This window comes from Ictidomys tridecemlineatus, chromosome 13 (assembly GCF_052094955.1).
Source record: "Ictidomys tridecemlineatus isolate mIctTri1 chromosome 13, mIctTri1.hap1, whole genome shotgun sequence".
NCBI lineage: Eukaryota > Metazoa > Chordata > Mammalia > Rodentia > Sciuridae > Ictidomys > Ictidomys tridecemlineatus.
In genome coordinates, this window is record NC_135489.1 from 31,441,114 (window position 1) to 31,463,321 (window position 22,208).

At 34.0% G+C, this 22,208-nt stretch overlaps 1 long non-coding RNA gene across 1 annotated transcript; it reads left to right on the forward strand.

Annotated features, from left to right (window-relative positions):
• The first annotated feature begins 7,704 nt into the window (after nt 1–7,704).
• Nucleotides 7,705–8,240, forward strand: LOC144369808 (uncharacterized). Its single transcript, XR_013429587.1, has 2 exons — nt 7,705–7,767; nt 7,827–8,240. It is a non-coding gene; the product is annotated as an uncharacterized LOC144369808 (long non-coding RNA).
• Nucleotides 8,241–22,208: the final 13,968 nt, after the last annotated feature.

Genomic DNA, 22,208 nt, shown 5'->3' on the forward strand with positions numbered 1-22,208 from the left:
CAAGAGTATATTTATTTTCTCATTGTTCAGGAGATTGCATATACCAGGTTGATGTCCTACTATAGTTAGTTTCCTCCCAAGCTGCTCTCTGGTTTGCAGATGGCCACCTCTTTTGCCTCTCCACAAGGTCTTTTTTGCTGTGTGTGTGTGTGTGTGTGTGTGTGTGTGTGTGTGTGTGTGTGGTATCTCCCTGTGTTTTCTAATCTCTTCTGATAAAGATACCCACCAGACTGGATCAAGGCCTACCCTAAGGACTTGATTTTGCATAATTGCTTCTGTAAAGATACTACCTATAAATAACATCCTGAAGTGGTGGGGGTTAGGACTTCCACATATGAATTTTGGAGGAGTATAATTCTGCCTGTAACAGAAAGTCATCATGGAATATTTTTAAAAATCACTATATTTCATGTGGGCCTATTTGTTTGCATAACTGTGGAATTATTCTGAGATTAGTTGATAAAAAGAAGTGGTTAAAGACAAGGAATTTGAACTCACAAGTCCCTTCAAATTCTAACTTCCTCATTTACTTGATGAGAAAGATAGAACTAGAGCTAGAAGCTCACTGAGCTTCACTTTTTTCTTCTGAATAATAAATATTTCAGAAGGTTTGATGACTAAGTAAAATATGTAAGGCACGTAGATTGTTGCATGAAATGGAGAAATGGCTAGTAATTGTAGCTATTTTTAAAAATCTTTATGGAAGTCTAGTTACATACCATGAAATTTGCTCATGATTTGTAAAAAATTCAATAATTTTTAATAATTTTTCTAAGCTCTGTAACCATCATTACAATATAGTTTTTCATTTTGCTAATGAGTAATAACATCAATAATTTATATATATATATGTATACACACACACACACACACACACACACACACACACACACACATATACCTTTTTGGAAAATTTCTCTTCTAGGCACAATTTCTTTTATCAGACATATGATTTACAAGCATTTTCTCTCTGTATGTGGCTTGTCTTTTCATTTTCTTAATGCAGTGTTTGATCCTGCATCCTTACTGAACTCCTTTGTTCTTTCCTCCTTTATTTCTGTGTGGCTTCCTTATGATTTTTTTCAGTACTAGTTTATGTCATCCATAAATGAAGAAACTTCTCTCTCTTGACCTCTCCTCTGGTTATATTGCATGATTGTGCTAGCTAGAATGTCTGTGACTTTGAACATAAGTGGTTAGAATCGATACCTTTTCCATGTTTCTGGTTTTCGATGGAAATGTCTAGTTTTTCACCATTAAGTGTAATTTCAGTCGGAGTTTTTTTCGGGGTGTGTTTTATCTGTTTGAGGAAATTCTTTGTATTTCTTATTTGTTGAAAGTTTTTATCATCAATGAATTTTGTCAAATGCTTTTCCCACATCTGTTGGGATGATCATGTGCTTCTGTACTTTATTTATCCATAAGCCTGGGGTATACATGAGAATATCCCAAGGTTAAAACATGGAAGATCTTCTTTCTTCTTACTACTTCAGATTGTTCTTGAAGAAATCTTTCTCAATTTGATATATACCCCATGTCAATGTCCCAGGTCCCAAGGTTGTTGTTTCAACATCTTTTTCTAATTTTTATCATTGCTTTTTGGGGAGTGAATTTCTGTGTTCATTGTTCACCTATTCCAGAAATCCCCCTGCAATGCCTCAGAAGTATTATTCTTGATCCAATTATTTAATTTCACCTTTAAATATTCCTCTTCTATAAAATGGGATTAATAACCCTCTATTGGGTTGTTGGGAAGATTAGATATGTAATGTATTTGAAATTGCCCACTGAAGCATCTTGCACATAGAGTATTCAGTAGATATTAATTGATTTTTGAAGCTCAAATGGATGGAATAGAAGAGGATCATTAAGGGGTGACTAAAAAGAATCTTGCAGGACTTCACGTAACTAGGGGTGCTCTGTGGGATGCTCCAGTCAAAGTAAGAGTGAGAAAACATACAATTAGTGTTTGCTAATGTATCTTACTTCTTTGTTTTCATGGGCGGATCATCTTATGTTCTTTTATCTTCTACTTCCTTATTAAATCAGTGCTACTTTGTGATAATCTGCCTTTCGTCTTACCTTAGGACATTTTACATTCAGCTGCACCTTAGTTAATAAGTAAGTATGGGAGTAACTTTGGCATATATCTAACGAATTAAGCTACTTACAAAAGGCCAGTATCAATACCCTTGTTACCAAATTACCATGATAGCACATATACATTTTTTAAAAAGGTTATTGCTTATAGGCAGGCTCCATGTATCACAAAACTGACATCAGTAAGCAAGGCGCAAAGATCTGACACATCCAGATAAAATCATGCTGTACATATTTAGGTTTGTTTTTGCCTTGTCCTCTATATGATTTGTATGTTTGCTCTAGGATATGTGTTGCTGTTTGGGAATAGTAATAAACTTGTAGAGAATCCCATGCATAGAAGGGACTACAATTTTGTATGAAATTTTGACAAGATGTGCCAAATTTGAGCTAGAATTCACACCTGTCAAGGAAGATTCCACAACTTTAACTGACTTTGGGAATCAATACAATATTTTGGATTTTTCAAAACAGACTGCTGTCTACCTTTTTTCCTTAAAGTACTCTTTAGTATAATTCAGTATGCATTGATAATTTCTTCTTGTAAGGGAAAAGTTATCCTAGTGGGGATATTACATTTATTTTATAAATATATATATATATATATATAATTTAAAATATCCCAGCAAAAAAGAAGATAAATAAATATGTAGGGAGGGAGAATAATGTATACTGAGAGTTGTAACTCAGCTATTTTGATCTTATATACATATTTGATACATCAATTTTTTCTTTTCCTCCTTTCACCCCTTTTATCATAACTGTTTCAAATTATTTTATTCTTTCATCTACTTTACTTATCTATTTTTTTTCTACACAAGCCTCGTCTTAATTTCTCTGTCTTTATTTCTTTCCCCCCAAAATGCCTCAATTCCCACTTCTTTCTCTTTGTCTTTCTGTACTATTCCAAACATGTCCAAGTGTGTTGGGAGCAGTTTTCACCCCTCCAATAATCTACTCTAAGAAGCAGCTAATGTTATCTTTCTAATAAACAATTTCCATCCAAGTAGCCATAACTATCTCAAAGATGATTCTCTCAACAACATTTTCATTAAAGCCGGGGCTTTGTTTGGTGTTTTGGTTTTAAACAAACACTAGTCCCAGCAGTGCAGCTCACCAATATAGAACAGAATTACAATGTACTTCCAGCCAAATTCAGTTTATTGTCAATTTCAGTAGTGTTTCTTATGGTAGCAATTATTCTCTGTAAGCCTGCAAGCAAGCAGCAGAAAACTGAAATCATCAAAGAGTTTTTATCTGCAGCAATTCCAGAAATGGCAGGTAGCTGATAGTTTAAACTTTAGTTCTCTGCAGTGGAATAGTGCAAATAGGAGAAGGCCATCTGCCTGCTCCTGGAGGCTTTCTGAAAAATATACCCAAGTTAATAAAGTTTTGGGTGATATTTGATGACTTTGGTAACTATTGCACTGGATTCTATGGTGTATACATGGCTCTCTGCTGCTGTTCGAGGAACTCCTGAGACAAACTGCACAAATTGCAGAGATATTGCTGTATATATATAGGAATCAGATAGTTGGATGCTTATCACAATTTTCTAATCATCTAAAGAACTTTGATTTAACCTAGAAAGTAAAACAACTGCTGAGAGCAACATGAACCGGAACAAACACAGGAATGGGTGGCCAAATTTGTATTTATTCTACACAGAGTTCTTTTTAGGAGTTTTCAAGATCATAGACAGTTAAATCTTTTATTTTTATTTATTTATTTTTTAGTTGTGGATGGACACATAACCTGTATTTTATTTACTTGTTTTTATGTGGTCCTGAGGCTCAAACCCAGTGCTTCACACATACTAGGTATGCACTCTACCATTGAGCTACAACTTACCCAACCTGATAGATTAATCTTAAAACAAAATGTTACCAAGTTCATTCTTTCAGTTGATGATAATTTATTTAGAGCATTATGGACAACACATGGGCTACTGTTTTCTATAAATGTTCTAAAAGCAAAAGTATATTTAAAATTATTTATTAAAACATTATCTCAAGAAGCGTTTATTGATTTCTTTTTTTTCCCATACTTTGGAGGATACAGTAGTAAGAAATATTCTGAAGTCAAAATAGTGAGCAAGATAGAAATAATTTTGAAACTTCTTTTCCAGCATAGAAGAGTACTAATGGTTTCAATTCCTTAAGTACAGACATAGTAAGTGAAGCCAGAATTAGACAGGCAGTCAGTATAGACAGGTAAATGGAGTTAGGTCAGATCTGGGAGAGGCCAATTTGAGTCAGGGAAGTTGGAGACTGTCCCCTGAGGGAGTGAAATACCTTCAGAGCCCTTCCTCCAACCTTATCAAGATAACCTGCCCCTGCTCCAACCTGTTGCTAAGGTAACCCATCCCAGGGATTGTCCCATCCTAAGAAGTTCTAAAGGTTGTTAATTAAGTTGTCCCGGGCTGCTCCGTGAGTCCATTCCTCCTGTCCATCTGCTTCTCACCTTTTGGCCATCCTACTTGAGCATCTCCTGGGCCTAATTAGGAAGGAGAGAGACAAGGGGAAGAGAATAGGAGAACAAAGGAAGTCTAGGACATATAAAAAGGCAGAATGCTTTCACTTCTTGGGATACCAGGATACCAGCTATGACCCCCTTCTCCCTCCTGGGAGAAGTCTAGGTTACCCCTTTTTAAATAAACCCTGCGTTATATGCTTTCCTCGGGGTGCTTCTCTAATGTTATACTTCATCCTGTGAGGAAGCAGGACTTGACACCCATATGGTAGTATCATACTTATACAAAGAAGTCAAGTAGAGGGTGCTAAAAAGACATAAAATGGGGGAGCCTGATCTTTTCTCTAGAGGCTTTTTGCGTAATTTTCTGAACCATAAAAGGCAAATTAGAAGTGACTTGATAATGCAGGACTTTAGTAGGTATGTCTGGTCAGATAGACAGGGTGAGCAAGGGTCCTAAAACAAGAAAAAAAAACAGAGTTATGTTATTATGTTAAAGCCAGAAATGATGATACATGTGCATGATGGAGTACAATTTAATCATGAAGAATAGAATCCTATCACTTGAGAAAACATGGAGAAGACTAGAGGGCCTTATATTCAGTGAAATCAGCCAGGAACAGAAAAACAAATACCATGTTATCTCACTCATGTGGAATTTACAAAAGTTGTTCTCATAGAGATTGAGAACATAGCAGTGGCTATCAGATTCATGGGAGAATGTTGAGAGCAGAAGAAGGGTTCAATCAATATGTACAATGTTATAATTAGAAAGGAGTAACAACTTCCAGGGACTATTTTCAATAAGAAATATTATATTCTATTTAAAAAATAGTTAGAAGAGAGGCTTTTGAATGCTCTCACCACAAAAAAATACATATTTAAGGTAATTAAGACATAAGAGCTACTGTAATTTGATCATTATGCTATGTATAACTATACATACTTGAATTGAAGCACCACATTATATCCCATGAACATATAAAATGGCTTTATGTCAATCAAAAATAAAAACATAGAGCATAAAAAAGACATCCAGTGCAATTAGAGCACAAAAAGATATGGTATAATGTTCTGGGTGAGGTTGATTATATGGTTAGGGTGATGCTGTATAGGGATCAGATAAAATATTTTTATTGGTATTTGAAGAATAGTGCAAATATATTTTTTATATGTTATGGTTTTAAGGTGGGGAGCAGCATGGTTTATTCTTTCTGTTGAAATAATTCATTCTGTAGTACAGTCAATCTTCAAGGCCAAGCGTGGATTTTAGGAGACTGATGCTTCTTTAATCCAGTGTGGCAGTAGAGCTGAGAACATGTGGGTATTATAAAGAGTCTTTGAGAAGGCAAAGTGACATGATTGGGGATGAGTGGAGTATGGTATATATTCTGAGTTGCTATAACAAAATGTCATACATCAAATGAATTATAAACAAAATGAAATTATTCTTTCACAATTTCTGAGGCCCAGAGATCAAGGCACTGGCACATTTGGTGTCTGATGGTCCCTTTTGGGTTCATAAATGGCACCTTCTCATACAATGAAAGGAAGATCTACCTCTCTAGAGTCTGTTTTATAAGGGCTTGAATCCCAACTATGAGGATTTTGCCTTATAACTATCAGCTTCCAAGGTTTACTTTGTTTACTTTGGGAGTTAGGTTTCAACATGTAAATTATGGGGGAGACATAGCATCTTATCCAGTAACATTAATCAGTATTTAGTAGAGATATTAAGAAGGCATTTGACAGCACATGTTTTGTTGTTTTGTTTTGTTTTGTTTTTGTGGTGCTGGGGATTGAATCCAGGACCTTGTGCATGCAAGGCAAGCACTCTACTGACTGAGCTATGTCCCCCTCTCAACACATGGATTTTAAATGGAGTTAAACAATCTCAGATAGTATAAAACATTGGAGAATATTACTGAAGGTTGTCATTGAGGCTGTGGCTGAAACTACATAAAGGGAGAGAATGGAATAAGAAGCAAAAGATACTTAGTTTGAGGTCCTTCAATATCCGTCAAAGACTGGTTAGAGGACGCCAAACAACAAAGGACATATTGGCAGAGATGTAGAGGAAGCAGAATAATTTGAGTGCCAAGGTATATATATATAAAAAAAAACTTGTTATGATTTAGACATGAAGTGACCCCCAAAAGCTCATGTGTAAGAAAATTTTGATTGCTTTCTTTAAATGGAAGTTAACATGACTTGCATATGCACTGTTTTTGAAGAACAAGTAATTTTTGTTAATTTATTTCTAAAGCGATGAAGTGGGGACAGAGAATATTCCATCACCTGTTCTGCATTCAGTCTTGCATTCAGTCAGTCATCTTCCCCAAATTTCCAGACCCATGGTATGCCACTATGCTCATGCTATATTCCTATGGAAGAGAATATGTTACTGCACAGAGCATGTTCTTTCTCTTCTAGATACAAACTGAATTAGCAAACTGCCTGGAATTCCATTGCTAATTTCTTCATTGTATGCCAAGGCCAATGTCTCGGCTTGGCACCAGAATCACGAGGCACTCACAGCTTTGTAGGTTCAAACAGCAATTCTTTATTCCCGCTCTCACACCGCCTCCACACAGGTCCAGGGGCCAACGTGTTCTCCCGTCTACCCGCACAATTCACCTACTCCACGAGGCTATCTCCAAATCCCATTTTAATCTCACGAGAACTCAACGGGAACAAGCAGCAGGAACACCCTAATCCCAGCAATAATCTTCAACTTCCAACTTCCCTAAAACCCATTATCTTAAACTGGCAACACCTTAAACTCAAGGAGCCGGTTACTTCCTCAAACCTGATCAGCTCTAAACCCGGATCCGCCTTGGTCCTTGAGCAAGGTCACCTTATTAAAGCATGCATGCAATGTCCCATCGAATGTCCTCTAAGCAGCATGGGGTACGCTTGGCAAGGAAATTTCAATGCGTCATTCCTACTTGGTAATGGCCCTCAGCATCTCCCCCCTTCTGATTAATTAAACAACAAGCAATGTGGCTTAGGACCGTGCCTGGTAGGTTGTCCAATTCAACATGTGGTTCTTACCCGTCATGGGAGAACTGACCTTTACACGTCAATTTCCTGTCTTAGGTTGAATCCACTGCAATCAGATCAACCCATCACTGACTACCGGTCCAGCATTCAGCCATGCTTGTGGATAGGCCTAAGCACCAGTGGGGGGGTGAGGTTCTTGCCTCACCTCTGTTGGCCCCCAAATTTAACCTTGGTGCCAGTGGGGGGGTGAGGTTCTTGCCTCACCTCTGTTGGCCCCCAAATTTTAGACCATCACTAGTAGAAGGGAGGAAGATACAGAAATGCCACAACACCAAGCCAATTGACGGCTCCTTTGGAAAAATTGCATCACTGGTGACACCATCAGCAAAAATATGCCAGCATTACCACAATTCGCTGCACCAGACGATAGTTCACAATGCATGCAACTGATAAATAGTCCAGGCAAGTTCTGCAGGCACTTCAAAGTGGAAGAGTCTATCAATATGTCCATTTCCTCCCAAAGTAAATCAAGTCCTTGATTGAGCATTACTTGTTGAGTTATATTCATTGATGCATCAGTTTATACAGTTTACTGTGGTAGCTATCATAGAAGCTGTAGTTTGGTTTTCTTAGTCTTCACCGGCACTGGGATGGAGATGGGAATTCTGGCAATGATGTTAAAAAGACATTATCCTGAACAGAATTATTAAATATAATGAAAAGGAAAAGTGAAAGTAAACAAACAGATCTGTTAACCACCTTTAAAAACAATAGTAAGCAAACAGATCTGTTAACCACCTTTGAAAACAATCATTAACAGCTGTTTACCTAATTTAGATTAAACCACTTAAATCACGTGAATAAAAAAAAATTTCGGATCCATTTTTTCATGAGCGCTCCTCATATAAAAATATGGACATACACACATACTGACATGCAACACAAAACAGTGCAGACATAACACACAACACATAAGACAATAATAACGGCCTTGTAGCTTTACCTAGGTAAAATCTCCATTGCAATGTTTAAAAACTCCACAGTCAAAAAATAAAACACAGTCAAAAAACAAAACTGATCAGAAAAACATTAACCTAGGTTTGTATGAGCTCAAAAAATAAAATAGAACTTTACAATGTGGGAAAAATGCAATAATAAAATAGATATTGAAAAAAGCACCGTGGTAAATCACTGTTGCAGATGTAAGAATAGCCAAGCTGGAGCTCTGGATATCAGCTGTTATGGATTTCAGTCAAATCATCTTCTTTTTCTGTAGAAATTGTTTTGGTTAACCTCTCTGGAATCCAAATTGGCTGCTGTTCTCCCTGTGGGAACACACAAACGGAACCCCGACTCCAGACAATAACTGGGTCGGGACCTTTCCATTGTCCTGTTAGAATATCTTTCCAAAGTACCTTAGGCTTATGTACATTTTTCGGATACATATGTCTTTCCGCAGCACTAAGTCCTGATGAATCCAAATTTAGAAAGTTTAGAGTAAAAAGGGTTATTTTAAGTTTATCTTTGGGGGATAAATACCCCTTTAAGATCCTTTTAAATTTAAGTCTTTCAAAAGCATTGTCTTACTTTTTAGAATTATTTTAGTCCTTATAATGTTTAGATGTGGTTTTAAACCATAGTTGTCTTAGCCTTTTGCATTTTCTATCTGAAATACCTTTACTTGACATTTTCAACCATTTTTTATCTTATTTCTATCTTCTACTTTTCTTCTAAGCTTTTTATATTTACCCTTAGTTGCTTTTTTCTCTCCTAGTTTTCTTTTGTTTCCTATTTTGTGGGTATAAAATTCTTGTCTTTCTGCATCTTTTTTATCTTTCTACATCTTCTCTCTCTCTCTCTTTTTACCTTCCTGTACTTCTGCTTTTGAAGTTTTCTACTTCAAATTTTTAATCTTCTTTATCTAAATCTTTTATCTTATTATCTTCCCATTTTCATGGGTTATGTTTTTTCTCCGTCATGAAGGCATCTTAACCACCTTCAATTTAACCTTTTAAAGCCTTTTGCAACTTACTTAGACATTTTACAACTTTTTACTTTACCACACAGATTATCTCATCTCCCTCTTTTTGGTTTAATAAGTACATTTTAATAGTTTGATGAGTAAAGCAATCTTTTATTCGCCATGAAGGTATCCCTTCAATTTAACCTTTTAAAGCCTTTTAATTATCATCTATACTGTACTTTTAAATGTACTTTTTCACCACCTACCGCTTTACTCTTTTAAACGAGGCTTAGATTCTGTATAAATCGCTTAATTGTTAGTTTACATGGCTGCCCTTCAACCAAAGGCTCTTTTTTACTCCATTGAGAAGCTTTGTCTCAATCTGCCATGTACAAATACCTTTTTCTTCTTTCTTCTTTTCTCAAGCTTTTAAAGTAAGTTTAGTTTCCTCAAAATCTTTTTAAATGGCATTTACAACTTTTTACTTTACCATACAGAGATTATCTCATCTAGAAACATTTATTTAACCTTTAACCTTTTATATTAAAATATATTTCCACATTTTGAACCTTTTTATATCCCTTTTTTAACCATTAACACTTTTTATAAATTCACATTCTGAAACAACCCTTGTAAAATTACTCCACTTTAATAAGATGAAATACTTTTATGTTTTCTAAGGTACTATTATACTGTAATTGAAACCCAACTGAAACTTCTTATACTCTCTGTATATAAATTACACATGATAGAATCTTAACTCTTAGTAACCTTGTTTAGCAAAGACACAGACCAAAGCAATAAACTTTTTTATATTTACCAATTTATGAAAACACACATAATGTTTAAATATATTACCTTATAGAACTTAATAAGTAAAGAGTACTTGATTTCATATTTAGTGGTTGATATTTTAACACTTTAGCTTTGTAAATTAATCAGATGTCTGAAAAAACCAAGATCTTAGACAAGTATAGTAAATAGAACTAGCCATCTCTTTCTTGTTGAAGAAAAATCCTTCTACAGGATACCATGATGGTCCCATCGATATACTTAATAACTCGTCTTTAAAAAGCCATGGGCTACATTTTTGTATCATATCAACATATGCCCTAATTTTTCTTGGTCTTACTGGGGTGCCTCCTTCCTCTAACAATCTCTCTTCCTCGGAGGCGAAAAACTTTAAACCTTGAGTCAACCATTTTCCCCAGTTTGCCTGAGAAAGTTCTAGGAACAGGCAACTTGAAATAAAAACAAAATAAATCAAAACAAGAACACGTTGTTTTTTGAAATGGTCACCCATTTTTTTTTTTTTTGCTCTCTTTTAGGAGCGAGCAAATTCACTTACCCCCAAGCTTCAGACATCCCTCGTACGGACCACCATAATGCCAAGGCCAATGTCTCGGCTTGGCACCAGAATCACGAGGCACTCACAGCTTTGTAGGTTCAAACAGCAATTCTTTATTCCCGCTCTCACACCGCCTCCACACAGGTCCAGGGGCCAACGTGTTCTCCCGTCTACCCGCACAATTCACCTACTCCACGAGGCTATCTCCAAATCCCATTTTAATCTCACGAGAACTCAACGGGAACAAGCAGCAGGAACACCCTAATCCCAGCAATAATCTTCAACTTCCAACTTCCCTAAAACCCATTATCTTAAACTGGCAACGCCTTAAACTCAAGGAGCCGGTTACTTCCTCAAACCTGATCAGCTCTAAACCCGGATCCGCCTTGGTCCTTGAGCAAGGTCACCTTATTAAAGCATGCATGCAATGTCCCATCGAATGTCCTCTAAGCAGCATGGGGTACGCTTGGCAAGGAAATTTCAATGCGTCATTCCTACTTGGTAATGGCCCTCAGCAATTGTATTTTTGAGTCGCCTCCAAGATGTAGAAGATCTACGAATCTATCATAATTCTCCAAGAAACACAGTTTTCCTCCAAATTGTATAATGTTCATGTAAATAATTTAACTCCACAAATATATTAGTGTTAAGTGTGAATACATTTTTTTTAAAATTGATATAAATTTCTTACAGCTTCACTAAGTTGCTGATTCTGGCCTCTAACTTGTAATCCTCTTGCCTCAGCCTCTGGAGTTGCTAGGATTACAACTGTGCACCACTGTACCTGGAATTTACCGACCTTTTTGAATATCTCTTCTTGGGTTGGGTTCTCTCTTTCCTATTTTCTTTAATTCATTTTAATTTCCCAGTAACTACTAACATCTCATACCTCTTACCTCTTTATAAGTATCATATGGTTTCCCAAATTAAAAAAAAAAAAAACTATTTCTTTAGATTGTGACTCATTAAAACCTTGTAAAATACAGCAGGCATAGCCCATTAAATTTAATTAACACATAAGGTGACTGAGACACAAGCACACACAAAAACAATGTGCCACTTTCTGAAAGTGATTGAGAGATGATAGTTCAACCTTGCCTAGATTACCAACCTTTGTCTGCTTGCTTTCCTCTCCCCAGGAATCAGAAACCCATTTCCTAGAGTGAATTTCTAGAGAAATATGAATATCTGTTCCAGTTAGCATTGTTCTGGGTAATGTGAATACAGTGTACAGACCCATCTGAACAAGTGTGCAAATTGATGAGAGCTGCAGGATATCTTCTTGAAAGCACCTACTATGAAAGTTAGTGAGCACATACACATAAGTCATTCTTAGAAGGTTTACTTGAGCTGAAGAGTTTTTTTTAACTTTTTATTCTAATTTGTTTTTTATGACTGAAGAATGCATTACAATTCATATTACACATATAGAGCATGATTTTTCATATCTCTTGTTGTATACAAAGTATACTCATTCACATCATTCATGTCTTCATACATGTACTTAGGGTAATGATGTGAGGTGGAGATTTTTATTTACATTTATTGGAAGTTGAGAAACCTGGATGTGGAAGTGAAGGTCATGAAACACCATGGGCAGAATATCATCAAGGCTTTGAGTTTGATGGAGGGAGCTTTGTTCTTTCATCTCCTTGCTCACCACAGTGATTCTGTATCACTTGCTGAGCACTTCTTCCTGTTCCATGAAAAGAGAAGAATGTCTTTAGAATCACAAAGCCCCATTCTAAAGAAAGAATATAAAATGTGTACATTTAGAGAGCATGCATTATTTTCACTTTAGGTCTGTATTACATAAACACAAAAACATACTCTTTTGTTGTTGTTTTTTAACTATAAATTTGATATTTCTAACCAAAGCAATGTCTTGAATCCAATGAAATCAAAACACAAAAGACAATGTGCATTTATAATGATAGAACTGATTTGATTCCTTGCCAATTTGAGTATTTCTTTTTCATTTACTGACATCTGGGTAAGCGATAGGATCAAATGTGCTACCTGCTTACTAGTAACAGAACAATAAAACTATGTTTACGCTAACTTCCTTCTCTGTAGTCTGGAAGCCTTGAAGACAGAGGGAGATCCAGTGCAAACTCATTTATTCTCTCTTGTGTCTTTGTCATGCCTCTCTTGTTTAATAAACAACAAAGGCTTATAAACCGTTTCTCTTCTCAATGTAAGGAGGGGTATGCAATATTGAGAAGGAAGAAAGACCACTCAAATGCCTTTGTTTGGAAGAGTGATGAAAGTTACAGAATTTAACTTTTAAGTCTACACAGAATACTTTGGTCCAATTAATAAAACTGGGATCCAAATTCTTTCATTTTCCTCTCCTATTCTCTTTTATCCTCCTCTATTTACTTCTCTCTTTCCCTTGTCTTTTCTGTTAATACAACTCTTAAGAAGGGATACAATGTATTAAATTCAAGAGCTTTACTTTGTCCTTGCCCTCAACAAGCAAAACCACATAAACACTGTGATTATGGTGCATCTACAGATAATGTCTGTAGAAGTGAAAAATGGCAAAACAATAAAGTTTCATCAATATAACCACTAACTACAGGAAGTCATAAAAAGGAGAAAATTATAATGAAGAATCATCAGAGAAAATTTTTGTACATGATAGTTTGTAACTTTGATTCCAGCTCCAGTAAATACATATAAAAGAGCAAGAACAAAAAGTAATGATCATGATATATTAATGTAGACAATTTACCCATGAGATTGCATTAGCATTCTCTGTGGGAATAGAACCAACAGAGTTTATACCCAAGAGGACACTTACCAGCCTGGTTTACATGAAGAGAGACATTGGATAGTTCCACCATGGCCAACTGCAGAAAGGAAAGCTGGACAAGCCAGTAGTTGCTCAGTTCAAAAAGCTGGAAGCCTCAGAAACAGAGATGCCAGGATGCAGCCCCAAACTAAGGTGGAAGTCCTGGAAGTATCCTGTGGTGTTGCTGGTGTTCATCCACATTCAAAGACCAAATGTATGGAATGATGTTCGCAGGTAATGACAGCAGCAAACAATCTACCAAAACCAAAAATACACCCACCTGAGGAGAGCAAGTATGCTGGGTGATGTTTGCGTCATTTGTCCCCCAGCCTGTTGGAGGGTGCCACCCTCCTTTTGGATGGGTCTTCTCCAAGTACTTCACATGGCATTTATCTCTGGGCCACCCTCATAGGCATACCCAGAATTGTGCTTTGCCAATTTTCTAGGTGTCTCTAAATGCAGTCAAGCCAACAGTTAAGATTAGCCACCTCAGATATGTATGTGTATATATCTGTATATATGTATGTGTGTATACATATATACATATGTACATATAAAAATGGATATTTACAGCTTTATATTATAGGATTTCAATTATGTTTAGGAATTGTTGTGAGCCAAGGAAGCTAGTCGATAAATTAATAGTTAGTTTCACTTAATGGTACATGTCATTTTCACCAGCCAGGCTGCCTTGTCCAAACAGTAGATGGGTCTTAAAATGCTGTTTCTCATCATAGTATATGAATATTATATACCCAGTTTCCCAAAACTGTGATGGATATGAATTTGTAAACTCACCATCTGTGTGAAGTATTAGAGTTGGAGGCATTTTAGGTACGATAAAATTGATTTCATACCTAAAAATTAGACTTAGGGAAAGAATGTAATGTGATTAGTCTAAAAATGTGTGAGAGATAATATAATAATAGTCAATATTCATTCACATGTGAGTTAAAAAGTAGTTACCTTCTTCACATATTTTATATATTAAAAAACATGTTACCAATTATTTTTTGTCTGCCTTTAATTTTTATCTCCTTATATTCTGCATCTCTTAGATATATTCCACTTTTCTATTTATAATTTTGTGAGTACATGCTAACCACATTAATATTAAAAATAAAATTATTTTGTAATATTTTTATTATATAAACCACAATGCCTATACATTCTCATTCTCCTTTAGGTACCATATTAAAAGGAACTAACACATATGTATTACTACTTTTATTGTTTTTAATTGTAAGAATTTTCTAGTGTGATTTTTCATGGCATGTATGATTCATAAGTTAGGAATGTTTTTAAATTTCCTACTGAATGAAATATTAAAATTCTCTTATTGCATTGTAGTGAAAGATTTTTGTTTGCTTCATTGTTGTTGTTTTGAGCTTTCTTGAAACTTTCTCTATGGTCTTATTCTGGGACATGCATTAAAAATATTATTTATTTACAAGTTGTTGGGCAAGAAATTCTTGATATATACTGAGTAGGTGGTCTGGCTTCTGGATTGTGTCTAAATGTTTTATGGTCTTTTGACATTTTTTCTTTGTTAAGCTTGATATATTAATAATAAAAATGTAATTTAATGTACCTGGGAGATATTTTTTTCCTTCTTGTTTTTCATTGTAGTCTGACAATTCTTCGTGTACTTTGAGTCCATCTTATTAGCTCCTTATAAATGTAAGGTTCTTTATAAACTTAAGGAAGATTAAATCTTTTATCATGATACAACCAACCTTTTTTTTTTCTATTACTACTTCTTGCTTTAAATTCTATTTTGTTATATTTTAGTAACATGGAAGTCACAATATATTCCATTTATTTTTCTTCTCCTGAATTATTATATTTGTAATGTGTTACTTTCATTTATTTTATAACTAGAAATGTTATAACAACTTATTTATTTGAGTTTCAGGTTGTATCTATTACTAATATTATATTTTATGCTTTCTATTTTCTTCAAATTTTCTTCTCTCTGATTTTTGATAAAATTCTCTTCAATTCAGTACTATAGTTATTTTGGGATAGATATTTCTTTATTCTGAGAACAATCCTTTGCACAGTAAGAAGTTTAGTAGCCTTCTTCTCCTCTTCCCACTAGCTGCCAGTAGTCACCCCATTTCCTCCCCCAGGTTGCAATAGCCAGGAATGTCTCTAGACTTTGCCAAAAGTTCCCTGGACCGCAAAACTGTCCTCCATTGAGAAACCTGTCATTAAGCGATTTTTGACATAGTGTGAACATCTTAAGTGCACTTGACAAACGGTGCTAGTTACAACATCACTCAGAAACATAATTTTACAGAATCATCATCATATATATGGCTTTCCTTTGACCAAAACAGTTATGCTTGCATTCTTATGTACATTAGTAATTCTAATAGTTTTGTAACATTATGTCATATTGCCTGTAGATTGTGAAACTATAATGTCTAATGATATACTCTTGGTATATCTTTTTAATGAAATGTCCCTCCAGGTATTTTTAATTGGCTTTGTTATTTTCAGTTTAGAAAAATCCTTTGCATGTTATAGTACAAGTCCTTCATCAAATAGACAATTTGCAAAAATTTGGTTCTAATCTATCACTGATCTTACCCTTCTGCCAATGAATAAAAGTTGTAACTATTGAGAAGTTTCAATTTATTATTATTTTTTCTTCTGTAGATCATGCTTTTGGTATCAAGTCTTAAAAGTCTTTACTTGAATCTTGGTCATCCATATTCTTCTTTTTCGAAAACTTTATGGTTTAATCTGTAGACTTAAACATAATTTAATTTTTACATATGATATAAGGTTTATATTGAATGTTATACCCCTCTATGAAAATTTCATTTTTCTAATACATTTGTGGAGAAGTTCATCCTTTATCCACTGAATCACTTTTGCACCTATGTGAAAACTCAAGAGTAATACTTACATAGTTCCATTTCTGGATTCTTGGTCCTTTTGCATTGACCTAGGTATCTTTCTTTCTGCCAAAATCACACTGTCTTATTGACTGTATGTGTATAATCATACTAATGTTGGAGAATTTTATTCCTCTACCTTAAATTTTAACTTTTTTATTTTTGAATTTGTCTTAATTGTAGATTGGGTTTTTTTTTTAATCCTATTCTCTTATCCTCTCCTTTGGAAATCATAAATGTTGACTCTTGCTGCTGACTTAAAAGTTCCTGACCTCTTTTCATTTTGGAAAAAACTCAATTTCCCCCTGACTTTCAGATTAGATAATTTCTATCATTATATGCCTGAGTTTCCTGACATTCTTATGTCCTCTCAATTCTGAAATTGAACTCATAACTTGATATTTTTTTAAAAAATTCTGGTTATTCTACTTTTGAGCTCTAAAATATATTTTGGTTCTTAATTTATCCTCTATTTCTTCTTTTATCTTCTGTTTCTTTCATGAAATTTTTGAATTTTTTTCAGACTGCTCATAATTCCCAGTTATGGAGTGCTTTTATAGTATTGGTAAAGTCCTTATCAAATATTTTCAGTATCTGTGCTATCTTCTCATTTCTTTCTATTTTTTTCATTTTACCTTTCTAGTTAATATTTATTTGGTTTTAGATATGGTAAATATTTAAAATTCTTCCTCGATATTTTTACTATCATGTTATGAAGTTTATTTCCTATTAACACCTATTTTAATGTGTCATCCTCTTATTGAGGTTAAGAATACAGATCCTTTTTACATATTGTTCATTGTGTTTTGAATGCCAGTGTAATTTTCAAGTTTCTTCAATATTATTCTGATTTGTCTCACTTATGTGCCACAAGGAGACCTATCTGATTCCCTGGTCATATTTCACATTGTAGTTCAGATCGCAGTACACTCTTGTGCTGACTCTTGTAAATTTCATGTATAGTTTCCAATGTTTGCTTCTGAACCAATGTACCGATTTAGAGGATGCTTCCCCTGCGCCCTCAGATTCCTCTTGTTCATACTTTATTCTCATTCTTTAGATGGGAAAGAGAGAACTGCCACTTTCTGTTGTTGTTCAATGAATGCAAAAGAGTAAGAATAGACAAGAGTGTTCACAACAGAATCTGAATATAATTGAAAGAGAGATGCTGTCATCTCTGGTCATTATTTTATAAGCACTCTGTACTTCCAATAGTGTTTTTTTTTTAAAGAAATTAGCCCTCAATATAATTAATATCCTTTGTATGTAAGACACTTTCATTATATAGCAGATTTCAAACTATTTTGTTAACATTTACATTCTGTAGCTACATTTACTATGCTTTTTATTTTTAATTTAATGTTCTTGTGCCTCATTTATCTTGTTGAATTCAAATGCAATGTGCCATTTTAGTGACTATGAAGAATCCTCCATATTCTCTGAAAATTTCTTCTTTTCCCTTTCTCTCTTCTATTAGATATAGTTTAGATTTTTATCTCCTAATTTTTTTTTCTATTTGTACCCTGGAATGAATATAGAGATGGTTAACCATTGAGCCATATCTATATCTTTTTTTAAAATTTTTATTTTGACATAGGGTCTTGCTAAGTTGTTTAGGGCCTCTGTAAGTTACTGAGAGCTGGTCTTGAACTTGTGATTATCCTGCATCAGACTCCTGAGTTGCTGGAATAGCATGTGTGTGCCATTAGGCCCAGCCAATATTTCCCTTTTACTGATTCTCTGCACTGCATTTAGTGATATGCTACAACTGACTTACAGCAAGTTTTAAGATTTAAATATTCAGAAATTTGTGGTCCAACAAATTATAAACTATCATTAACTTGACAATGGTTATGTCAATAAAATTTGCAACTGGAAAATTTTGCAGATCACTTTCTGAAGGAAATTATAACCAGCATACCCACAAAGACATTATAGATCATTTCATCAGTTATATTATCCAGTTTACCATTGTCTCTTGGCTATATATCATTTTACTAATAATTTATTTTCAACCATGGCTTTCAACTAAGTAGAAATTGAAGCTGATTCTATATAAAATTTACCTTATTATTTTTTAAAACTTTTGTTCCTTCATCATTTTTGATGCTTTCATATTAAAGATGTGCATATGTTCATTTTATTTTTATTTCTAATGGTTGTCATCTTAGTTTGTAATTCTGATTTTGCAACTTTTGTATATATACAATTTCGTCAGGTGTTTCCAGTGAATCCACCATCAGTTGGTTCCAACTTGGTGTTCTCCTAAAAGTTCTTTTGTGTTATAATGGATTCAAAAATACAGTTAAACTCATAGCATTAGAATCACTATTTTACCAGAATCGGTTATTTTGAAGAAGTTTCATTTATTATCTATTTCAGCACATTATCAATAAATAATGCTGAGATTGTTTTGTGTGTTAATTTTAAATAATGTGTATAAATTATTTGGATCAACATTATATAATGGCTAGTTAATATTACTATCATGGATTTTAAACTAGAACATTAAAAATGTAACTCCACATCATGTACAACCACACAAATGGGAAGTTATACCCCATGTATGTATAATACGTCAAAATGCACTCTACTGTCATGTATATCTAAAAATAACTAATAAAAATGAGAGAATTAAATTTACTAATTTATAAATTAGTAGTGTGGTAAATACGACAGGTGATGAGTAAAATTCTAGGCCTCATCTTCTTCCAGATTAATCTCTCATTGACTTTTCAGTAATAACAGAATGACTTTCTTTGGTGAACGAATATGGTCATAAATGACATGTGCCATTTTGGGGTAACAGTATTTCAGAGAAATTGTGTCATTATATTTGCTTTTTGCCCTTAATCTAGAAAGATATGTCAATGCGAAGATGCTACAAGATGGAAGCAATCTAGAGTGGACCCACCACATGAAGATTGTACACTTTTGAAAGTTACCGTTTTGGAACATAGTATAGGCTTACTGACATTGTATTTTTGCTATGCTGCATCCTCATGATATCCTAGTTTCTGCATCTTTAATAGTTATTGCATTATTCCTACTTCTTCATATGTTCAAATTGTTGCTGTCTATTGAGCAAAGGTTTTGATGGATTCTAGAATCCTTTGAACCCTTTTTCCTCTCTTCTTTTTTTTTTTTTAACTTTCTGTGAGTTCTTGTGTTTTCTTGAAATAAAGCTTATAAATTCTTGGAGATAGTGACTTTTTTTCCATGAAATCAGACTAATTTGGTATTTATAGTCTATTTTCAGTAAATATGCTTAAGACAAAATATGTTTAAATAAAAAGAAAAAAAAACTAGAATTTTTATATTATTTCCAACAATGTGTCCAGCCACTGAAATATTAGGATGATAACAGAGAGGTTTTTTTCTGCCTCATAGGATATTGTGAAAATATGTTAAATAGTAGCTATGGTAATATATTTGTAAAATGTGCAATTTACAGGAAAAATAAATTATTTGGATTAAATGGTCCTTTAAAAGAATAATAATAAAAGCAGGTTGTGCTCATTTATTTGGCCATTCATTTTTTTGCTTCAGAATAATACTGACTGGTTTCAGTCCATACCCCAAAGCTATTGCACATGTTTTATAACAGATGTTTTATTGCTTGGCACTTTGCAAAACTCATCCATCCAAAATACTATAATATGCCCCCAACCCAACCACTACTGAAAATAAAACAGCAAGAATGCAAAGCAATCCAAAAATGAACCCAAAAAGTCATTTTGGAACTTAGGAACTCTTTTGTACTTGGATTTCTCCACATGATATGTTTCTATTTCTTAATTAAACTTTGGTTTTAGAAATTGAAAAACTGAGGATTTATTCTTCCAGTTCTTTTTTGTACCTGTGCTTTCCCTTAGTCCTCAAAATTTATTTCAGTGTGTTATGTTGATAATAGTGTATCGTTCTTTTTGGCTTTTGTTAAGAATATCATATACATCAATAATAATTTTTCCTCCAATTCTTAACATAATGATGAAAATGGACAATGGAGAGAAAAATTCATTTGACTTCATTGCACATTTTAGAAATCATTATTTTTTACTCTATATCTTTCTGATAGTATTAATTATTGGTTTGTAAGCACAAAGGCTTCAGATGTCCAGACAAATAAGGAAGCCAGCCAATGCCAAGAGGAACGATTGTTAGATTACAGTAATGGTAGAGTGGATAACACATAGAAAATTCCCCACTAAAATGCATTCCATTAAAATTGGTTTACTGGAAGAAAACTCAGTCTTTGTTTTGCCAGTTTGCTTGCCTTGTTTAATTAATATCTAATGTAACTGGATCTTGTTGCACTTTGTTCATATAAATATTCATATCGGGAAGATCAGTTTTTACTGAAATCTTCGTTTGTAGCAATTTTGTAAAATTAGTGGATTGTCCTGAAATTTTCCAATACTTAATCCTAGGGCATCTATACCCTTTCATCTATTCATTCCTTTCTATTCCCTTAAAATATACTTCATATACAGTGGACCCATAAATACCTTCCGATTTGCCTTTCTCCATCTCTGGCACTACCTCCTCTAATTACAATCTTCTTATTCAAGATGTTAATGTTGCAAAGGGACAGGTTTCCTTGACTCCTTGGATATTATTGTCATGCAAAACAAGCAGAGGTCATTTCTAAGAGAAATCATGGATATTATGTCATTTAAAGACAAGTTAATAAAGCAATTCAGTGCTTATTATTATTTTGAAATTTTTAAAAAGAGACCAATCTCTTTTTAAGCATGAGTAGAAAGTTTCTTCATGACACTTGCTCTACCTTTGAAAATAAGACATTAGGAAGAAAAAAGAAGGAAGAATACTAGCCACTGTTTTTTTTTTTGTTTTGATTTTGTCTTATTTGTTTATTTTTTTAATCAAATTATGGGGAGATACTGATTTTATGCTCAATCTCCAAGAGACTTTATTCTAAAATAGTAGGTATTATATTCTAGGAACAAATGGATTCTTAAGAAGTGTTCAAATAATACCTACAGGCCTGAAGATTCTGCCCATAAATCAGAAATTCATACAATATTCAAAGACTTTTCTATCTTTCTATCTATGCTCTATGCTTATGCTATAAAACACAGTGTGAAATTTTGGCATGACCTTGTCTCCAGCCAGTGTCAAGGTTCTCAAGATTAACCTACATTAGGAGCCCTAATAATTCTTTATTTGCTTCTACATTATTGAATAGAACCAAATTACTAATCATATCAGACATTTGAGATGAATACTCTTTTCTTTGGACAGTTGATAACTACAGGAGATGGTAGAAAACTTCTGGAAAGTTCATCTTTTTATGAATACCAGATAGGCACATGAGTCTATGAGGCTATGGGGAAGGGAGGAGATCATAAGTTACCTAATTTCCTTTGAAGAAGACATTATATGTTAGAAGAATTGGTGGTCATCCAGAAAACACTTTTATAAAAGTCCTGGGAGTAATAAAAAGTTCATGTAATTTAATATTTGGTGCACTTTGTGAATCTGGAAATTACTCAATATCATCTAACTATATGAAATTGTAGAATGTTCTCAACAGGAATTTGATTTCATGAACAAGCTCTGATTTGGTAAGTACTTATAGGAAATTTGAGATTACAA